Source organism: Acipenser ruthenus, chromosome 36, assembly GCF_902713425.1.
Source record: "Acipenser ruthenus chromosome 36, fAciRut3.2 maternal haplotype, whole genome shotgun sequence".
Taxonomy (NCBI): domain Eukaryota; kingdom Metazoa; phylum Chordata; class Actinopteri; order Acipenseriformes; family Acipenseridae; genus Acipenser; species Acipenser ruthenus.
This window is the reverse complement of record NC_081224.1, coordinates 9,145,693-9,154,283: the sequence shown is the minus strand read 5'-3', so window position 1 is coordinate 9,154,283 and position 8,591 is coordinate 9,145,693. Positions and strand designations below refer to the sequence as shown.

The 8,591-nt window shown below is 38.9% G+C and overlaps 1 long non-coding RNA gene across 1 annotated transcript; it reads right to left on the bottom strand.

The window, feature by feature from the left end:
• Positions 1 to 4,037: 4,037 nt before the first annotated feature.
• Positions 4,038 to 8,216, bottom strand: LOC131696749 (uncharacterized). Its single transcript, XR_009310743.1, has 2 exons — positions 7,518 to 8,216; positions 4,038 to 4,966 (listed from the first exon to the last, which is right to left on the bottom strand). It is a non-coding gene; the product is annotated as an uncharacterized LOC131696749 (long non-coding RNA).
• Between the last annotated feature and the right edge of the window lie 375 nt (positions 8,217 to 8,591).

Sequence of the window (8,591 nt, the reverse complement as noted above, 5' to 3'; positions counted from 1 at the left end):
GCGAATAAAGTATGCAGACCGCGAGCCAAGCGAACAACACGAATACAGCACGAGGACATAAAAAAGACGACAACTGTGGCGTCATGAAAAGTAAATACTGTCTCCTTTTGTGGAGACGAAATCAAATAAATAAAACAAAGAAATAGAGTATGGGTACACAACACACTAAAACAAGGACATTCAACAGTGTTTTTATGTGATCTGGTTTAACATGTAAAGTATTCAAAAAGAATACATCTACATATATTTATTTGGAAATACTGAAGACATTGGTTTAATGTAATATTCTTATTGATTTTCAATTTTAATAAAATCTTGTGTGAATGTGATTATTATTATTATTGTGATGAACCCTCTCTGGTTCAATATTAATTATACCTGTAGCTATTCTGCTGCCACCACCTTTTTTTATATACAGGAGGGTCCGGTGGAAGAATGTGAACAAACTTGACAAGGCAAACCTGTATCACAAAAGAGTAATTTTTTTATTGTAAACAATTACACTGTGTAACAATTTTTTATTTATTTTTTGGTTCCTGGGTAGTAAGTGTTATTTCCTAATTGCGTATGCCTCAAAAGTATAGAAAATGGCTATTATTCCCCACAAACTTTGCTTTTGTGACCAGGACAGTGATATTTTGATATTTTGAAATTTACCTATTTCCAATGAGAAAACGGGCGAATTTGTGTCTTTTCGTTCACATAAAGTCAGAAAAAAACAACATATGAATCCAAATTAACATGTATTTATACTAAAGTAATACAAAAATGACTACAAAAGATTTAAAAGTGAGTAGTTTTTCGAGATTTACGATTATACTGTAAATCACTTTCATGAATCAGCCCCCAAATGTAGTCTCCCATCATGTTCTCGTTATACTGTCCTTCATTGTCAGCTCATCCAGGAGCCTCAAAGCCGTGCTGCTCCATAATGGTAACAAGTACCTGTCTCTTCCCCTGGCTCACTCGGTGCACCTCAAAAAGGAATACAACGGCATCAAGACCTTGCTGGATGCCTTGAAGTATGATGAGTACGGCTGGGACCCCCGGAAGGTGCTGATGCCACCACTGCACATCAAATTGGGCCTTATGGAACAATTTGTCAGAGCTCTAGATAAGGAGTCGGCAGCCTTCAAGTACCTTCAAGACTTCTTCACTAAGCTGTCTGAGGCAAAGGTCAAAGCCGGTGTCTTCGTCGGACCACAGATAAAGAAGATCCTGCAGTGCAATGAATTCCCCAAGAAGCTCACTAGTAAGGAGAAAGCTGCTTGGAACAGCTTTGTCGCAGTGGTTTGGGGCTTCCTGGGCAATCACAAGGCCGAAAACTATGTGGAGCTGGTTGAGACTCTGGTGAAGAACTACGGCACAATGGGCTGTAGGATGTCCCTCAAAGTCCATATCCTTGATGCTCATCTTGATAAATTCAAGGAGAACATGGGAGCGTACTCGGAGGAGCAAGGCGAGCGCTTCCACCAGGATATACTGGACTTTGAACTCCGCTACCAAGGACAGTATAACGTGAACATGATGGGAGACTACATTTGGGGGCTGATTCATGAAAGTGATTTACAGTATAATCGTAAATCTCGAAAAACTACTCACTTTTAAATCTTTTGTAGTCATTTTTGTATTACTTTAGTATAAATACATGTTAATTTGGATTCATATGTTGTTTTTTTCTGACTTTATGTGAACGAAAAGACACAAATTCGCCCGTTTTCTCATTGGAAATAGGTAAATTTCAAAATATCACTGTCCTGGTCACAAAAGCAAAGTCTGTGGGGAATAATAGCCATTTTCTATACTTTTGAGGCATAAGCAATTAGGAAATAACACTTACTACCCAGGAACAAAAATTGTGTTACATAGTGTTATCTAAAAACCATCCAGTAGGCTATTCTAATAGTTCAGCTCACAGGGCAGGAATCTGAGGATACATCTCAGTGATCACATGCACACACATAACTGTCCTACAAAAGTATTTATCCAGAAAATTCACACAACACACAGTGCAAATTCATAATTCGAATAAAATATCACACAAGCAATAATCAAATACAGCAATACAATATGTGCAAACTACACGCCAAAAAATACATGTATAGAGATCGATTTTAGTGCAAGAGTATCGTCAACCACCCACCCTGGATCCAATACAGTTCATAATTATAAAATGGGATGGTAGGTAAGTAAGAAACGTTTAGAAACTACAAGGTTTCTTAAGCAAACACGAGTTATTTGAAGGGGGAAATGATAAACAATAGTCCGAGACTGAGGTTATTCGCCCTCTGTCCAAAAGCGTAATTTTACAGAAATACGAAACCAGTGTGTGGCGCTCCCCGTCACTTTGACTAAAATTGAGGTGACATGAAGAGATAGATATACCATGAATTTTCAAATTTTCTGCTATTTCTTGCCATATGGCGTCCTTCTTTTTATTGTCTTTATAACCACTGTCACTGGCATCATAAAGAGCATTATATTTTTCCACTTTAATAATCACATTCTCGTTGATGTCCATTATTATTATTATTATTATTATTATTTCTGTGGTAATCTCTGCGTGAGCGAGTGTCAGTCTGACAGCCACTACCTTTCACTTTATTTCTGATTGGTGCATTGCGACGCCAATAGCTCGTGGCGCGAATAGAAATAAAACAGATTTCTTTCTAAATTCGCTCGCTTCGTTCTGTCTCCTGCCGGTGAGGTGAGAGATGAGGTTAACCGCTCTAAAACCACGAATGCAGATGAGCCCGTCTCTTTTGCTTTGTGGTTTAGACGTCTGCTGCATCTCATAACCAAAAGCCATCCAGGACATCTCCAGTATGAGACAGCGAGAATCATTCACAATGCCTTCTCCTCTGGGTTATTTAAAGGGGCTGTGCCCCACATACAGGCTATGGGCACATCTGTGGCTCCACGAGTATCTACTGACACACTCTACAGCGCTTCAATGCATAAACTCATCACTTTCCTCGGAATGAACCCGCCATATTAAGAAAATAACTAACACACATACAATTTTGAAATATTTCCTTTATCTGTTAATATAACTCCCTAGCCATTGCCCTCTATATAAATTTAAGGGAATTCCAATATACATATTGCTGCTTCTTCAACTCTGATGTTTAATCCGAGTCGAATTTTGTGCAATTTCATTAACAGCAAACTGTGTCAGATTATCTACTGTATTGCTCTTGAAAATATCCACTAGGGGGCAGCAGTGCTTTTAATTCAGGTCTAATCAGTGGAATTTTAAGAGCCAGTGTTAAATCTATATAACCCCTCGGACCCTGACTCTGAAACGTTTGTCTACCAGTATTTTGAAGTTATGGATGTCATGTAAAATATTCCACTGCTCCTGCCTGTGTGGGCTGTTTCGTAACACACCGAATTGGCAATGGGCTAATGACACACAGTATATGGCAATGATGGAGACACAAAACATCCATTCTGGGCTGCAGTCCATTCAGAGGACACTTGCGAGGATTCAGTGTGCAATGTTCAATAACCTTTTTACTCCTTTATTTAACGTTGCTGGGGGAAGCCCACTAGGGACCATGAGACAGAACTTTATTAGATATTGTATCTTTGAAACAGGGGTTTGTTTGTATGCTAATTAGGCATTATGATACCAAATCTTCTTCAAATCTGGCTCAGGTAACAAGTGCAATAGAAAAATAAACATTTTATTTTGCCTGGCATAAATATTTATTGAATTGAAATAAATCAATATTATTCATTTGTTGAAATCCAGTTCCATGTTAATAAACTGTCAATAGATATGCAATAGGGTCTGTAACCACAGGAAAATTACGACAGTAGTGGCTGGATTTCTTCACAATGTGAACTTATCAGCCCTATAGGGCCTCCTTAGACAGAGAGGCCACAGAACAGCTCCACCGTGAACAGGAATATAGTCTGACACCCCACATTATGTAGGTGCTGGAAGCCTAAAAGAAGGAATTTCATACCTTCTGTAGCACACAGGCTCTCTAATGAGGCTGAGGATTGTATAGAAAAATGCCAAGACACGACACAGCTAAATATTTTATTTTTCATAAGCAAAAAGGAAAAGCAACAACATATTGTACTGTGCAATTAACATTTAGTAATTCATTGTTTTAATTTGCAACATAATTATCATCTTTGAATTTTTTTTTTTCACATATAAATTTGTCATAACAAGACAAAAGTAGAAGCTTTTACTCTAATGCATTATATACATAATATTCCTAAAAAGAATTTAGAACTGTATGTATCAATTATCTATAGTAATCAGCAATAACGAAGTTATACTAAGCAAATCATTAACCAATGTAATTTGGTGTAATCAATAATAAAATTAAGAAATCCTAACTGGCATGGAAACTGATACAAATTACTAAACTGTCTTCAGATCACTAATATAAAACTGTTATTAACAATTATCTATAGTAAACAGCAACTTTATTAACAAATAAAGCTACAGCAATCAGTGATGAATAGAACCTGAAATATATCAAAATGCTAAAATGCTCTTATTAAAATGATATAGAAATGAAGAGATGCAGGCACAGGCAGGATGCAGCGGGTTACAGTAACAGCAATACTCTTTCACAATGGACTATACTGGCATAGGGAACCAGCAGCAGCAACACACAGGAATAATTGAACTTCCGCTTAACTCACAACACTCAGTAAATACAGGTACATGCAATCCAATTAGAATCCAGTTATCAAAGTGTTTTCATGCAGTACGATCTCCTCTGTGCGGCTGCATTCCCCTGCTGGGTTGGGCATGGGCTGGTTGTCGGGGTTGCTGATGGTCTAGTTGTCGTGGTTGTTGATGGTCTAGTTGTCGGGGTTGTTGATGGTCTAGTTGTCGGAGTTGCTGATGGTCTAGTTGTCGGGGTTGCTGATGGTCTAGTTGTCGGGGTTGTGGTCGTTGTTGTTCCTGAAGTAGTTGAATATCTTTTTGGAGGTTCTGTAAGCACAATTCAATTCACTTACAAATTATGCCTTAATATCTGACACAGCACCCAGTACCTTCTTGGCAATTTACCTCCATCAAAGACAAAGTGCCCAATTCACGTCCCAGTGGTAAAACTGGAGTGAAGACTGGAGTTGTGTTATTGTCACTCCTCGAACTTTACTCCTTACTTCCGCTGTAATTCATCAATGTCCCAATGGCACTTTTTTCTGTGTTGTTTGACCCGCCCTCATGAATAATTAATTTGCGTTAATATCACCCTTTTTACCATGACAGTGAGATCATGTTTAGGGAGATTAAAAATGTCAATGATTCTTTTTTTCCTTCATGATGAGGAATTCAAACAGCATTCAGACAATTCCTGATTTAGTTAAAGTGATTACAATTTCACACGACAATTAATAATTAATACTTTTTCAGTCGTACTACTGTACCTGTATATTAAAACAGGGAGTGGGTGAAACCGGACCAGGACAAACCTGGCCGGACAGAGCACTAAAACAATGAGAAGCGTCTTGAAAACTACACCACATTATTACTGCGTCACTAATTCAAGCACACACACTGAGCTGTGTGGGTTACATCATTTGCTGAAGCACTGATATTAAGACAGAAATGGTACCAACGCCAACAAAAACATTCTGTGAATCGGACCCAAAGTCAGTTATCTACAGGTAATGGCCGCTGCAAAGGGTACTAATGCTGTTCTAGACATTGTGTGTATTTAAATGTGTTTTAAGATGTTTAATTTCATCATGTTTGTATTTATACTTTATGGGCTGGTTTCACAGACCCAGATTAGCAATAATCTCGGTTTACCTTTCCTAATTAACATTGGTTGTCCAGGACCAGTACTAATCCGGGTCTGTGAAACCAGCCATGCATGTTATTATTAATTTCTTATCACATGTGTATGTTTATGGGGACATCCTAAAAATATTACTGTGGCTTAATGTGAAAACAAATGCTTACAAACTTCGCCGATATCAGGCTTCACACTTCCTAAAACAAGTCGTGCTTTTCATTAACATGATAAAGTCAATCCCTAAAAAATAACCTGGTCATGTGAACTGCTCAATGTGAAAAGAGCTTAATGTGCAAAACCAAGTTATTCATTATGTTTACCGCGATCAATCGGGATTCCTTATTTAAAAAAAATGCATAGAGATGTTTTCAAATTAAAGATAAAATACCGTTTTTTTCCAGTCATCTGAATTTATTACAAACCAGCGCCAAAATGAATAAATACAGAACACTGTATATCACAATCAACACGACTCGCACTGTTTTTATCCGCGCAGTTTAATTACAAAATATTTATTTTAGGGTAGTATTATGAAGTGTTACGCTTGATCTCTGCAAAGTTTGTAAGCTTTTGTATTTCAGCACATTTAGTCACGTTAATCGCGTTTCACATTATTAAGCAGGTTATTTTAGGGCTTAACGTGATTATTATAGTGTGGATTGTAGGAACCTCAGTTCCCGCAGGCAGGCGCCTCACACACAGGCGGAGGACGGGAGCGAAGCCGGGACCTCCCTCTCTAAAGCACAGCAGCCGGCTCTTTTGCACAGCGGTATCGGCGCTATGCTTTAATGCGAGAGATCCCGGGTTCAAGCCTGTGTGTGGATTGCCTCACCCTGTGTGATGCGGGAACCGAGGTTCGTTACAGTATGTTAATGAAACCCACGACTGATTAGTGTTATTGGATTTCAAGGGACTTCCCTAGTTTCTGCTTGAGTGGAATTTAAGCAGCTGACTTTTTTCGGAGATCATTCGGGACAGCAGTCACCGAATCCACTCCCCCCGGCTGCACGTGGGTCTTGTTTTCATGTTCGTAAAGCTACCATAGCAGCTTGTACCGATATTGAGCAGAACATTAACTTGTAATGGCCCGGGTCTTTTCATTCCAAGAAAACATAGAAAACTCTTAGAAGTATTTGACGACGGCCTCAGACAGTGGAATCACGGACCGCATTTGGGAACCCCTGCTTTAGACGTTTAGCTTTTAAAAGTCCCATTAGCTTAATTTACATCTGGGATAATGACTGAACTCGCTGTGCTTAGAAACTGGTTGACTGAGAAGATCCGTGAGCTTTACAATATGGGATAATGAAGGGAAACAGCTTCAATGGTAAACACAAGGGTTTGGTGTTGGCAGCCCTTCTCAGGTTCTGTATTGTAGTTTGCTTTTGTTATGAATGTGTGGATGTTACTTGAAATTATACCAAAAGAAATCTAAACTCTAAACCCAAGCAGTCAGTAAGTTGTCAGTAAGGACTGCATCTGAAATCTGCCTAGCAGAGGTCCAAATGCCAGTGGAGCAGAAGAACACTTCAGCATGAAAAAAACAAAACGAGAGAGCTGCAACTTAACTGAGCAGCAGGAAAATGACCCTTAAACAAACCCCATTGTCTGTGTGTGCTGAAAACAAGGCAGGGTGTTCATGTAGTCACACACTGGGCCTTGAGTGGTTTCAGCAGTTCAGCACATATTCTTAATTTTAACACAAGTACTCACCAACCAGAACATGTTTATTATAGTTACCTTGAACTGTCAGTTTAACATTCCTGTAAGTGACACATTTCCCATTGATCCTCACTGTACACGGGTAATCCTGAGTGTCCTCCAGTCTGAGCTCAGAGATTAGCAGAGAGGCGTTTCCAGAGGAGACTTCATCAGACAGTTTCACTCGGCCGCTCCACTGTGCAGGGATGGGTGCTGAGGTCTTTGAGTCAATTAATAGAACTGAATTCTGATCTGGATATGTATGCCATGTGACTGCTACATCCTGCCCAGGGGAGGGGGTGTAAGAACAGGGCAGCACTGCTCTCCCCCCAGCTGAGCCAGAGACAGCAACATGGTCTTGTAAAGAGCAATCTGCTATAAGAGAGAGAAGAGACAATAAACTCAATGGAATAAACACCTACATTCTTCTGTTAGGGATATATCGGTTGTTTCCTTGTATTTTTTTGTGAACATTTTTTTTATTGTTTTTAGACAATTCACTACAATACTATTCAATATAATAATAGTAATAGCAAACTATTTATAATGCTGGCTGGGACACAAAGCAAAAATAAAATAAAATAAAATAAAAACCTATACAGTTTCCTTGTATTTTTGACGTTGCAGATCTTTCAAAGACAACGCTATCGATGAAAAGTTTCTGCTGCTTCCTGGTCCCCAATTATTTTGTGTTTGTTTGTTTATTTAACCAGGAGATTTACCCATTGAGACCGAGGCCTCATTTACAAGGGGGTCCTGAAAAACAATAAAGGACAAACACAACACAAGCAACACAATAAAAACATGTGGTTCAGACTTAGTCAGCAGCATTGTGACAGAGCAGCGGTAGCGGCTGGTGGCCCAAAAATCGGGGAGGCATAAAATATTGACAGCGGGTCCGACTTTTTCACTCCTGGTTTTACATTTGAAACGATGCTGTTCAATACAAATGCTGCCATTTACATAAACACTTGTGTTTGTTTACTATACGATACAGCAACAAAGCAAAGCGCTAATGAGTGAACATGCAATCGTGAAACCAGACAATAATACCAACACCGTGTGACGGGGTGATCCACGTCACTTTATTTAATGTTAGTTAGTTTTATTTTA